The sequence below is a fragment of the Triplophysa dalaica genome, chromosome 16 (genome assembly GCF_015846415.1).
Source record: "Triplophysa dalaica isolate WHDGS20190420 chromosome 16, ASM1584641v1, whole genome shotgun sequence".
Taxonomy (NCBI): domain Eukaryota; kingdom Metazoa; phylum Chordata; class Actinopteri; order Cypriniformes; family Nemacheilidae; genus Triplophysa; species Triplophysa dalaica.
This window is the reverse complement of record NC_079557.1, coordinates 2,461,075-2,475,064: the sequence shown is the minus strand read 5'-3', so window position 1 is coordinate 2,475,064 and position 13,990 is coordinate 2,461,075. Positions and strand designations below refer to the sequence as shown.

General features: G+C 36.9%; 1 non-coding gene across 1 annotated transcript; it reads right to left on the bottom strand.

Annotated features, from left to right (window-relative positions):
• Positions 1-13,005: 13,005 nt before the first annotated feature.
• Positions 13,006-13,087, bottom strand: trnas-cga (transfer RNA serine (anticodon CGA)). Its single transcript has one exon. It is a non-coding gene; the product is annotated as a tRNA-Ser (tRNA).
• Between the last annotated feature and the right edge of the window lie 903 nt (positions 13,088-13,990).

Here is a 13,990-nt window from a genome sequence, read left to right as displayed (position 1 = left end):
GTGTGTCACGGTCCGCGTGCACACTTGTGGCGTATGCAATATCAGAGCCGTCCTGAGACCTGAAGTAAGTTTGATATGCAGGTCTTTTACGGTCGAATGCCTTCAAGATTAGAGCTGAAGAAACAGAAGGTGTGAGAAAGGGCCGTCGGGGAAGACTGAAGAGATCAGATGTTTACGTCGGCCACTCAAGTTAGAAGTGAAATACAGTGTTGAAGATACAGTTTGTGAATGAACATGTTGATTTATGTCTGCACTGTATAGTACTGTATTTAAAAGAGACATACACAGTTTGACAGACTAAATTTGTAACTTTGTATTATAAAGATCACCATTAAAAAGAAGTTTATAAAGTTGGGTGTGATATTTATATACTTCTTGTAAACTAAAAATAAGAAAGCATACTTTCTGGCTACTTGATGTACTATTCAGAAATACACTTAAAACAACATTTGAATCAAACGATTAAGGATCCTAGGATGCTTGGCTTGTAGTTGGCTAAATACTTTTCCCAAAGTTTTCACAACTCTCACTAGTTAACTAAGAGTATACTTTTTAGTTTCATAAATATATTAAAAGTATTTAGTATTTACCTACAAAATCAGTATACTCATAAGTTCACTTGTAGTATTGTTGGAGTATAAAAAAGAAATCTAGTTGTAAACTATAGACAGAGTTAAAGTATAGTAAAAAGTATACTTAAATAAACTAAAAAGTGGGCCAGTTTAGTTACAAGTATAATTGAACTATTGTGCACAATAATACAACTGGTACATTGACATGCTTTCTACATAAAATACTTATATGAGATATTCTTATTTTTTTGCAAAGGAACATAATCCTCAGGTTGTTAGAGGTCACTTTTATAAAGTCAGCGCTATTACTTATCTTGATGTGCTTACCTTCAAAAAATTATTTTATTAACGAGAGCAATAGCAGGCGGAGAACAAAAAATGAGATCATGTGACAGAAAAACACATTAACTCCATAAATTAATCTCCCTCCGACCCATTTTAGTGATTTAAATAAAAAGAGAGATCAATCTGCTAATGGTTCAGAAGCATTTTTACTCATTATGGAGATTCGGAAGCAACAAAACAACGTGCGGCCATCTTTCACTCTGACAATTAATCCCAATTTAGGGCTCGTGGAAGACCCCCTCATCCCCATAACGGGACAAGTAATAGCATTTCATTTGCTGTATAAATTTTCTCCTGACACAAGGGGACAGACTCTGCTCTCTCTGACCAAACGGCTATAAATCTCACGTGTGCGTGTGTTCCCCATCAGCACTGAAAACTGAGTCTCATGCTAATGTGTGGGCGGGGCCGAGGAAGGAAAGGCGGGGTCAGAGACCTCTGGTGTCTTTCTGATTTCTGAATGTAATTAGATTCTCTCATATACATGACACAGACTCCAGTTTACAGAGAGACGGGGGGGTCGAGTGTTTTCATTCAGCTCACGTCGACAAAGATAATAACATGGTGTGCTTGTCATAAACACAAGAAATCACAGCATTAGAGGGATTCCTATCTAAAAGATGCTTTTATAGATATCTGATAGTGTGTGCGCCATAATAACACATATTTCTGTTGTTTTGTTGCTCAGAGCAGAGTTTGCCAAACTCTTCACGTTTCCTCCAAATAATTAATGTTCATGTTTTGCCTTTGAGAAATACAAAAACTCCATTTGAAATATTTTAGATGTCTTTCACAGCTCAGTTTAAATTCAGTTTTCTGCTGAAAAATACACAAAAAAGTATGATTTGACAGCTGACAGCCTATTTAGACAATTTAGAAGAAAAAAAGAGAGAAGTTCTTTGTAGATCTAGAAAATCTTGTTTTCTTTTCTTTTAATTCCTTTTTAATAATAAAGACAAATAAGAAGGTGCCAGATCATTTAGGGATAATGCTGCTCTTTCATAGCTCAGGAGATATGATAGAGTTCTCAGTTGTTTCTTCCATTGAATTATGAACTTGTTGTTAGATGTTTCTCCTAAAACTCCTAAAGAAGAAGAAACAAATGAGACAACCATAAAATGCGTTTTGAGTATGGAGGTGTAAATGAATGGTAAATCTTGATTTGGTAAAATGTTTAAGAGAGTTCATATTGAGATCTTCAATAATATTGACTTTTGATTGTAGACTTGACAAATCTAAGCTTAGTTTGAGACATTGACGACATCTCTTCTGAAACTCTAATGACAGAGACATTTGTGAGATTGTTGGCTCTTTTGACACAGGAGACCAAAGCAATTTTTTTATTGGCTCCCTTTCGGTCATCTAAGAGAAATAGTAACCGAAGACTCTCATGTGAGATTTGTTTTATAGGTAGTCCAGTAATAGACAGAACATTTTTTTTAGGCAAAGAAACTTCACTTGGTCTTTATTTAATATTCATCAGAAACAATAGAGATGTTAAAGGCCTCTCGTTTGCTACTCTCTAGTGGGTTTGCCATTCTTTTCTCTTTTCTTGTCTTGTGATAAAAATACAAGCCATTTAGTCATCTCACAATGAGAGGTCCAGAGATCACGTCCAGCGGGGGGGTCGGAGGCCGAGGGGAAGGGGTGGACAAAATCCCCTCTATCATCATCATCATGCAGGGACCTAGAGGTGTTGTACCCTCCACCGTACGCCTCAGACTCACAGTTTCACTCTGGCATCGAACAATTAGCAGAGACGGGCCAGTAATGAGGCTGAACGTTTGATGAATAAGACTTGTTTATGCTAATTAAAAAATGGCTAACGAAGCAACACAGTCAATTATGTAGCGGTTCCCTTCGATTCCTCCATCACCAGAGAAGAAATGCAGGAGCACGGCCCATTACCACCATCATATAATGAGTCGCTCTTCTCTTAAAGATTTATTCTGTTATTTAGCGCGAGCGAGAATGAACAGACAGCACAAACGCCCATGAACAAGTGGAAATAAATCATCACGCTTGGGTACAGATTTATTAAAATATGTGCCGTTAGATTCAATTCAGCGGGTAGTTAGATGAACCCATGTGGACAGTCCCAAATGGCTGCGGCACTCGGGCAAATTGTGTATTTTTCTGGCTCATTGCGAAGACTAATTTGGAACGTTGGTAGTGTAACCGTTCAGTTACGATGTTCTCTGCTCGCTATCTCTGCTTTGGAGTAGCCAAACTTTTTGGCTCCAAGCCCTCAGGACAGAAGAACTGAAACTCCACGAATAATTACCACAGGCCAGGGGCGAAAACAAGAGGACGGTTGTTCGCTTGTATGGAAATTCTCAAGGGAGGGAAGAAGCTGGTCTCTTATAGAAATTTCCTCTGGCGGTGTTGTGCTCCCATTACATAATTTGCCTGATATGAAGTTTTTCGGGGGGTTTGTGCAGCCTCGGGACACTGCGGTGTGCAGAAGATGAACGCCAAGAGGCACAGCGCAGTGAAAACCTCTTTGTTTCTCTTTATTGGGAAAGTAAAACAGCAACGTCAAATTCCCACATCGGTTTACTTTAAAAGAGAGGGAAAACACACACGTACACAAAGTTAAAGACTAGAAGGATGGGATTTGTGTTTTAATCTGCCTGTGATGATTAGGCCGGTTTCATTGAGAGAGTTTAAAGATTTTGTTTCTCCTGTGAGTTGAAACCTCCGGGGGCATCGAGTATTCACATCCACAGACCACATCAGAATGAAGAGTCTGATCTTAGCATCAGCGTTTCATAATGGGTTTTTTCTTGTGAAACTACTTGCCTCATATTTTTATCCAAATGGGGGGTTTGTTGGCTTTTCTGTTTTAGTGCAGTATATTCTAGATCAGCTGTAAAAAGTCAGGATTTTAGGGCTGGGAAATCAATTATCACACATTACTACACAAAGTACAGAGTGTTTTACTTAATTGTAGACCACCTTCCAAATTTTCTTCATTGTCATAAAGCTGCAGTTTTTGTGATGTGCTGGATTTTATAAAGCATTTCGCACAGTGTTTCAGTGATGTCATAATGCAACACATTGCTGTGATGTCAAAAACCTGCAGTAGTGGTTAAAAATATTGTTCAACTTTGGAAAATCTTTGCTTTTTTAGTTAAGGCATGACATTTTGTATGCATGTTGCATAGTTGTGATTGAACTGTAAACTGAATCTCAGCTTAAAGAATTGTTTTGCTTTGTCAAATAATACAGCAAAAAATGCAAAGCTTAAATCAACACCCATGAGAATGACTACAAAATATTAAAGATCAACAAAATATAAATTGCTGTTATTATTGTACTCAATGTGTTTATTTATGTGTCTTCATGTGAGCTTTCCCCCATGCATTTATTGTATATTAATAAAACCTGTATTTCCGGACATGAAATCCTGCCCAATCAATTCTTTTTTTCATTATGGTTCAATCAAATCTGGTACACATACTCCCTCTTGACAACACTTTTGATGTCTACTATACTTTTATGTGATATTATGCCATAAACCATTCATGTATTTATGAAAGTTGTGTTGCTGTGATGTCTTTATCCGACAGCAGAGCCCAGAAAAAACAATCAGCAGACTTTGACTTGTTGGTCAAAAAAAGCCTTTCAAAAATGTGCATTCTGCAGTTTAGCAGATACACAGATATCAGTTTTCTATTGAAGAGATGAAGGTTTGGAGAGTCAGCACACAGAGTCAGCAGATGCAGCACTGATGTGATCTCAGTTCTGAATGAGCTCTGGTCCACTGCTCTCAGGTGAGAGACGATGGTTTGAGGCGGTGGTCTCTGTATAATCCTCTTTATATTACCTCTTATGGTGAAACACACCCTGCTGAAGGCCATAAAGGAAAATTATGATGACAGAACTGCAGAAACATGAATTTTGAGAGGATTTTTTGAATAATATTAAAACATCTCTCTTCCTACCTGCAACTCATCTACTGTATTATTACTGGAGCTGAGCTGTGATATTTATTCTGTCTGCTTCAATTCAATTCTGTGTGATTCAGTTTACTGTACATCAGGGCTGCAAAATCATAAAAAAGCAAGTGGAGTACACAAGCTGCACTATTCAGCTCTTTCATATCTCAGGGTATTTGAGTGTGTTTCTTTTAAGAATCAGTCTCTTTAGTAATGTTTTTACTAAAATTATGGAGGAAATAAATAAAGAGACAAATTGCACAGTTGTTAAAGTACATCAGAAGTGTGGAGATGTAAATCGAATCAAACATTTATCATCGAATATAACCAAATCCAGATTGTTTTACCTTTCTTATAATGTAGATTTGGTTATATTCGGTGAGAAATGTTTGAGTTCATATTGGGATCTTTAATTGACCTTTGATTGCAAACTTGACAAACCTGAGACAGTGTTGACATCTCTTCTGAAACTCTTATGACAGAGACATCTGTGACATTTCTGAGTCTTTTTCAGGAGAAACATTTGAAACACACATGAGACTCAAGCAAAAGTTTCTTTTTGTCCATTTGTCAGACACATCCAGACACTCCAGGGTGCATTCGATTATTATTCGGTTGTTTCCGGGTCCAAGGATCCATTCATTTCAAGCAGGGCTACAGCTTAAACAGCTGTTTATGAGCACGGTTTACTCGCATCGCATATTTAAGCGGAGCATTTATTAACTCACAGTATACACTACAGTCACCGGGTTTATGGAATCTCCGACATCAATGTTTGAATAAATTATGAAAAATGAATCAGTAACTGACCATGAAATGAAGATAAAGGTTAGGATCATGATTTTCCGATAGTTTTACAGCTCTCCATGAGCCTATATTAGCATTTTTTGTTGTTCGCATATAGCATCTTATTGAGCGTTCGGACTCAGAAACGTTTAAGTTCTTTTTTATTTTTAAGTGGAAAATATTTATATCATATTATATTCAGGTAAACTGAGATTTCAGTGACACAAAATGTCACTCAAATTACATTCTGACATGCAACATTTATGAAACTTAAAGCTGTTTTAAGAAAAGCTCAAGGGGAGATTTGTGGGTCTTTAAGTCATGTGTTAATATGATATCCAGAGATTTCACTTTTGTCTTTTCACTCCTTTGCATGTCTAGCAGACTTGTCTCTCCTGCAGGCATTTTCCTTTGAGCTGCATTCTGACACACAACAAGATCTTTTGTGAAGGCTTAAGTACAGCGTGCGGGAGTGTGTTGGGTTTTAAAGGTGAGAAGAGAATCCTACCTGCATGTCAAAACACAGGTTGACACACGAGAAGGACCTGCATGTGCTGCTGTGTGGCCAGAGGAAAAGCGAAGAGAAAAATCTGGTCAGTGGTTTGAACACTTGCCTGAACATAATGGGGATGTGGGATGCTATACAGTTGTTAAGCATGTTTGCATTGTCTTTAAAACATTTTTCCAAATTAGACTTGCTTTCTGTAAAGATCCTTTTTAACAATGCACATTTGGAAATAATATGGAAATAAAGTTGAATTGAATTTTGCTTTTTGCTATAGTGTTTTTGAAGGTATTTAGAATGCAAAGTAAAAAAAGTCCAGCTTCTGTTTATGAAAATGTGAATAATTTGTTTCAATTGTCAACCTATGAAGGATAATCATTGTTATGTTTGCCTCAGCTAATGAAGCGGTTGCTATAGAAAGAGAGAGAGAAAGATAAGGAGAGAGAATGAAGATGTGTTCTGAAGACTTTCTCTGTATTTGTCCATTAATATTTAATTTCCATCCGAGTCTCTGCATGAGCAATAACATCTAAAGCTTTGCCTCTCATCTGGAATGACGACACTTGTTCACTCATTGTGTGATGTTTTAAAACCTCTACAGAAGGATTCTTTTTTGATCTTGCATTCTTTGGGAGATTTACTAAGACAATAGTTGCACTTAACTGTATGCAAGAAAGCTTAACACAAGATGATATAAGAACATTGCTGACTGACACAAATCTCATGAAATGAAAACAATCTCACATGCTCCTTGGCAAGTGTTGTTTTATTCAATCAAAATAGATATTTTGAATTACTTTTATATGTGTAAATACTGATCCCTCTTTTAAGGGTGCAGAGTATGACATTAAGCATCATCTAGAGGCGAGGTTGCGAACTGCATTCAACGGCTCTCTCCACCCCACCCCTATAAAGAACTGTGTATGTAATAGTGTATTTCTGTGAAAAAATGACACATGTCAACTTTCAGTGAGTGACCTTAAGCATTTGATATAACATTTTTTTCCAAGAGAACAATAGCTGTTGTGTTTTTGTTTACCCCCCACACACACACACACACAGCTGTGTTTGACAGCACATGTTATTGTCCAGAGATCAAGTCTGTCTGCAGGGTCTCCAATCAGAGATGTGTGTTATCAGAACACGTCTAAATCCTGACGCTGTGTGCCTCATTGTCTCCAGGCGAGAGGTTGAAACTCTGTTATTAATTCATCACTCTGTAGAGGATGTTTGTGTCTCTGCTCCTCGCCTGTTGCTTTTAAAGGATAAAGTGGCATTAGTGAGCATAGATAGCTGTCAGGATTCTGTTAGTGTGTGTGTGGCAGAGAGGGAGAGAGAGAGAGAGAGAGAGAGAGAGAGAGAGAGATACACAAAGCAGAAGGACTTTAATAACTTGTCTAACTGGACGTTGCTTATAAATGACAAGGTTGTCAGAAGACAATCCATTCTTTAATAAAACTATGCGTCAGTGTTTTCCTCTCAGGAAAACAGTCTGCATGTTGATATTTCTGGTGCTCTAGAATAGATACAGCAACAAAAACTTGTTCAGAATAGCAAGATGTGGAGAAATGATGGTGTGTGATGTATTTGGGTTTTTGCTTTTATTATAAAGGACCATTGACTTGTTGGTTAATTATTCTAACTTCAACATTAAATAACTGTACACTCTTTAAAATAAAGGTTATTAAAGGTTCTACACAGCGGTGGTATGAAGAAGCATTTTTGGCTCTTCATAGAACCTTCAAAGAACAATTTCTGTCTGTACAGTATATTCTTTTTTCACTAAAAAACCATTTATGTGAAACAAAACGATTCTGTGAATGTCAGAGGTACAACAATGGTTCTTCTATGGGATCATGTCACACCGTTATTGCATCTATTTAAGACACTATGTACCAAGTTGCACACTTGTGCACTGCTCTAAACTATTTGTTAGTATAGTTGTATGTTCACATTAAATATTCACTAAAATATAACAAATAGTTTTGTTGTCTTTTTGCCATCATCTGAGAAACTATTCATTACTGCCAGTTATTAAAAACCTGTTAAGTGTTTAATTTGAGGCAGTACTACCCTTCTACCAATCATTTTAGATGCTGGAGCACCTAGTGCTTAGTTTAAAAGCATAGTGTGTAGTAGGTGGCACAATTTTGGACACAACAGGTGTCAACATGTCAGCATGACATCCAACAAGCATCTCAGACAAATCTGTTGCTCTGGAAGGAAATTGCACCGGGTAGTTAAAATAAAATGTATAACATTTAATTTACTGATAGAATTGTGGTCGAAGTGTAGACTTCACTACACATCTTTCCGATCTTAAGTAGGCCTATCTGTATTATTGTTTTGCTGGTGTCTTGTCGCACTGTTCCAGACCGTCTCCTCCTGCTTTTTCTCATTTAGTTCCCAATCTCTCCGCTCGGGCTATAATCTTTATCTTTCTGCCGTGAGCAGCAAGACGAGCCAAATGGCTGCATGAAATATAAGACTGTAAACATCAGATGCTCTGATAAGGACCTGAATAGCGCATGAAGCTCTCCGGAGAGACAGCGTAACACAATCCTCCCTCAGAGCACTCCACGGGCTGCATGGCCCGACCACCCATCGAGATCTCAGGGAAACCAGTACGAATCGTTCACTCTTCCCTTCATTATATAATCCTGATTGCTTTTTTGAAGATTCTTTTTTTCATAGAACTGAAGCACCTGTGTGATTGGACATTGTTATTTTACAGTGCAAACAACAAAGGAGTCGCACAGTGTCTGATGGTTTCAGGAGAGCTGCTGCAGGGTCTGGGAGAGCCAATAACTCGATGCAAGTCAGGCTTAAATGATTCCTGATGGAAATGTCTTGACCGTTTTATCCCTCAAACAAAGCCGAGCTTAAAAAGTGATCACACTCACACAGTGCAACTGCTAAATGAGATTTTAATAACAAGCAAAGGTGATTAAAACTGGCACAGCAGTGACCCCAGGTGTTGACTGTGAGTACTATCGGTCCTGATCTGGTCTACAAGTGGTTCAGTTTTTCCCCAACAAATAAAAATAGTACATTTAATATACTTTACCAAAAAGTATAGTAATATTTGAAGTATAGTACCCTATTTTTATGTGGGCTGATATTCTACACTTTTAAATATTTTCCAGATTTATGCTTCACAAATTAAAAAAATATTGAACCAAGCATGATGAGCTTTATTTTTCAATAAAAGGAACAAAGACAAACAGTCTGCTAAACGTTTTTTATGCTTTATACAACATTCAAGGGCACAAACAAACATAAAATAAATGATTAGTAAATAATATTAAAATAATAAGAAAATAAAATTATTTAGTTCAGTAGCCTAAACAGAAGTTTTATAACAACACATGAGCAACAGTCAGTCACTAGGGGACTGTTGAGCAGCTAGTTTGTCCAAATGATCAAAAAATAAGCTCCAAATAGCTGAAAATGTTTCAATTGAATAAGTTCTGAAGAATCTGAGTCTTTACATATATATGAAAGAGATCATGTCTGTTATGCACATCCGAAAGGAAGGGGGCGAGAATGACTTCCAGTTCTTAAGCAGAAATCTCTTAAAATTTTCTGCAAATGCTTAAATGTCAACAAACCATGTTCAGCGGTATATCTTTGGCTACAAGTAATAAATACAGATGTAAGATTCATCTGGCCATGACTGTCAAAAGAAGTTAAAATCATTGATTTATGCTAATTTAATCATTCAGTATTATCGAACTCAATACATGTGATTCTGTCATGGTTTCTCTTTCATTGATGAATAGATCTTTCTGTCATGCAGCCATGATTGAGTCCTTTGTGAACACCGCGATTTACACAGAGCAGATCTACCTGAACAAAATAAAAAAAAACGTCCAGCATTGACTCTTTCATGATTGCATGAAACTTAAAATAAAAGACAATCAAAGACAAACTACAAAAATTGCAAAAGATGAATAACCAACAATAAAAGTGCAGCCAAATGTGCACAGATTGATTGTAATCAGAAGAAAAGAGCCTGTGCATAAACATCTCAATAATTCTGTGTAAACAGATGCGTTTTCAATTCAGTTTGAGAGAGATGGAATTTCACAGAGAGACAGAACTGCTGAAGCCTAAAAAGTACCACCCAAGAAGAACTATCGGAGATCTCAGCAGAGGAGAAAGAACGAACCAGATGAGCTAAATATTGTTTTAATCACAGTTTGCATGTTAAGTGACTTTTGTGTGTCTTTTACTTTAAGTGACATTGAATACATCATGACACCATAATCTCTCCACTGCACAAAAATGTAAACAGCAAAATTAAGTTTTGCTGATTTCACAAAGCCATCTTCAAACTACAAAAAATGGGCCGCTACAGCAAACACTTAAAAATACTAAGATTAAACTGTAGATTAGATTCATCTATAATAATATTAACCTTCATCACTGATGTCTCAATCAGGACGCACATTACATACTGTCTTTCTACCATTTCGTCTTAACCCCCCTCGCTTCTCTCACAGCTCTCACAGTCCTCACGTTCCTTAAACCACACATTCATCTACATAAAGTTTCATTCTCAAATATTCACAATATTCTTTCCTCTGCAGCATTGCAAACACAATGTTTTTAAAACCACTCAGTAACTTGTAACACCTGCTATCACTAACAAGCCCAACCCACATCAATTACTTCTTGATCAACCAGCATTTAAACTCAGTTTGTTTTGTAGGTTCTCACTAAATCCTTGGTGTTTCAAATCTGAAGAGTAATTTAATATGCAGATTAAAAGTGTACAAAATAAATCTTATGCAATAATACGTTATTATAAAGAAACAAGAATAGACCGGAGAATTTTTTTTGCCTGTTTATGAGTCACACTTCTAGTCCAGTTGGTGGAGACAGATATTTTTATTAGGACACTATTTAATGTTGGCCATGGTATCATCAGAATGCAACAATTGCTGACATAAAAGAAAAATATTTTTGGATACAGTGGGGGAAGTTATGACATTCAACATGTGTTTCTCTCATGGTTTCTCTTTAGTCTCTTTCATTGATGAATAGATCTTTCTATCATGCGGACACGATTGAGTCCTTCATGAACACTATGACTTACAGAGAGAAGATCTACTGGAACAAAATAAAGCAATGTCCAGCATTGACTCTGATTGCATGAAACTTAAAACATGTTAAAAGTCATAACATTTTTATTAAAGTAAAATATTTTTGGAACCGGATGAAGTAGTTATGACATTTACTAGCAGGAGCTTAATGACCAGCTATACCCTGACCGGGTCCTCTGTTATCTGATACTTGTCTTAAACCCGTTTTAAACTCTGCAGCATGATTCTGCTGTTTTATCAATGCAAATAAATGAAATGAATCAAAACAGATTGCAATCTTTTATATCTTTTCTCCTCCCTTTCATATCTTTAAACCCTGATATTCTTTGTCTTGTTCATGTCTCTCTCTTGGAGAGAAGAAAACCGTGCTCTCGACTCTCATCAGATTGATGCTATATTTAGCTTTTATCTCATGGCTCTCATCTTTGAACTTCCCTCACTCTTGAATTAACCCTGTGCCCTCGGACACAAGACACCCTCTTCAGTGCCCTTATTTTACATCTTTTACGTCTTTTCTATTCCAAGCTGGAGTTTGCTGTCTACGTCTATTAAGCTCAGTTTCCACAATATATCATCTCGGGTTTGATAAGGGATGAGATGTTATTATGCGTTTTATAGTGTACAACATGTTTGATCCCTTATTAGGTTGCAATGATTAAACTTTTGACCAAAACCTCAATGTATGGCCATTTATAAATATTATCCATCATCACAGTCCGAGACTTGAGCTAAATCCGGGCAGGTAAGTGACATGTATTTAGCTCAACCTGTACATTCTAAATTGAGGTTTTGCAGAGTAATGAGACGTACACAGTCAATAATTACATCTGTCACGTTTCATTTACGAATATTAATAAGCTGGAGTATAAAGTGCCTCTATGTGATTAGACTGACTACATCTGCTTTTCCTGATGTTACTCTTTGCACAGGTGCTCCTTCTGGCATCATTAGTAACTCAATAAGACTCTCGGTTTTAAAATGAGAGGTAGACTTCTGCATTGATTTGTTCTTTGATGTCTTTTAATGCAATAGCTGCAGGTAGAATTATTACTGGATTGGAGAATGAATTGACAACTACTGTCATGGCAACCAGAAGGACAAATGGGATATCACAGATGAATGTAAAGTCCCATAATTCAGTCTGAGTGATTTGTCTTTTTTTTTTGGCCATTCCACTTTATTACTAATGGGTATATCTGAGGTCAGTATTCCACTGTGTTGTATCCTTCATGATACTTAAAGACTGAGTAGGCAATCCTGTCCAGAAACGTTTTTGTCATGCTGGTTGGAAGTCTCCTAACATCCTGATAGCAAACAATAAGTAAAGCGTTGGTATTTGTATAATTATATATCTTCTGTGAAAAGCGTGGTGTTAGAAAATCGTTGGATCATTTACTGCCCTCGGTCCGAGGGCAATGATACGTTGAGTGTAAATTTTCTGTCATCATATCATACATCATCAGCGCGCTCATGTGCCATGTGCTCATGTGTCACAGGACTGTGGCGGACAGAAATGTTTGTTATTGTAGTAATGTAATTCGCTTTCTACTGTAATGTTTTCACACCAGTGAACCGATCCAACAGCCTCTGGTCTGTGCGCGTGCTCATGTGTTTCGGAAAAGTCGTGGCTAGCAGGCAGACATTAGCACTTTCCAAGTGATGTACTTGAATTTCACATTTATGAGCAGGATTCGAAACAATGAGTTCCTAGGCCAAATGCCACTTATTCATATCATAATTACAATGTACGCTGTGAGCAGGATTCGAACCTGCGAGGGGAAACCCCATTGGATTTCGAGTCCAACGCCTTAACCTCTCGGCCATCACAGCTTGTAGATAACACCTGTAAAAAATGACAATCCCATCCCAGCATTGTTTTAGTGATGTTGTTTTTCAAATACATAAGAAAAACTGAAATAAAAGTTTGGACAAATCCACTGTAACAGTATTAGAATGTACAGTTCAAGAAAAACTAAATGCTTTGTTTAACCAAAGAAATGAAGGTGGTCTGGACCATCTCTAGAGCCAATGGCAGACAGGAAACCTGACTAAAAAAACGAGTTGTTATATGAAACAAGTTATCTGAACTTATTACACGGCTCGTTGGAAGTCTTGATTCTGATTGGCCAGTCGACATTGGCAGGTTCTTTATTTCCAGATAACAAACGCTCAAAACAAATAACACACGGTAACCATGATGCATTAAATCATTTTGACATTATAAATTAATTTTAAATAGATCTTTTAATAATATATATGACATCATATTTATAAATGATTACACCAAATTGCCTGTTTAAATGGTCTGTTTTTGTGTAAAAATGAGCTATAAAATATTTCAAATTCACATTTAATGTCCAGTTCTTTTTCTCATGTGGCAAGTAGCTCCCCTATTTTTCATAAATATTGAATCAGTAACTTGTAATAATAAATAAGCCCGTTCAGTGTGATTGGGACCCATGTGAAGTGGCTCTTATCTCTGTGATAACAACCGGTTGGCTTTAAATTATGCCTTACAATGTTCACTAATTTATTAATGTGCGAATGATATTTGAGCTCCTGCATAGCCTAAAAGATATAAAAAATAGATTTTCTGGATTTCAGGCATTCTGCATATGTGAGGTGGAGGAATATATTCATTAGTGAAGCCACACTGCCACCTGCAGTTCAATATGTCTCACATCTTGTTAAAGCTAGAAAGGAAACTTTCACATCCATCCCTTTGTCGGACTA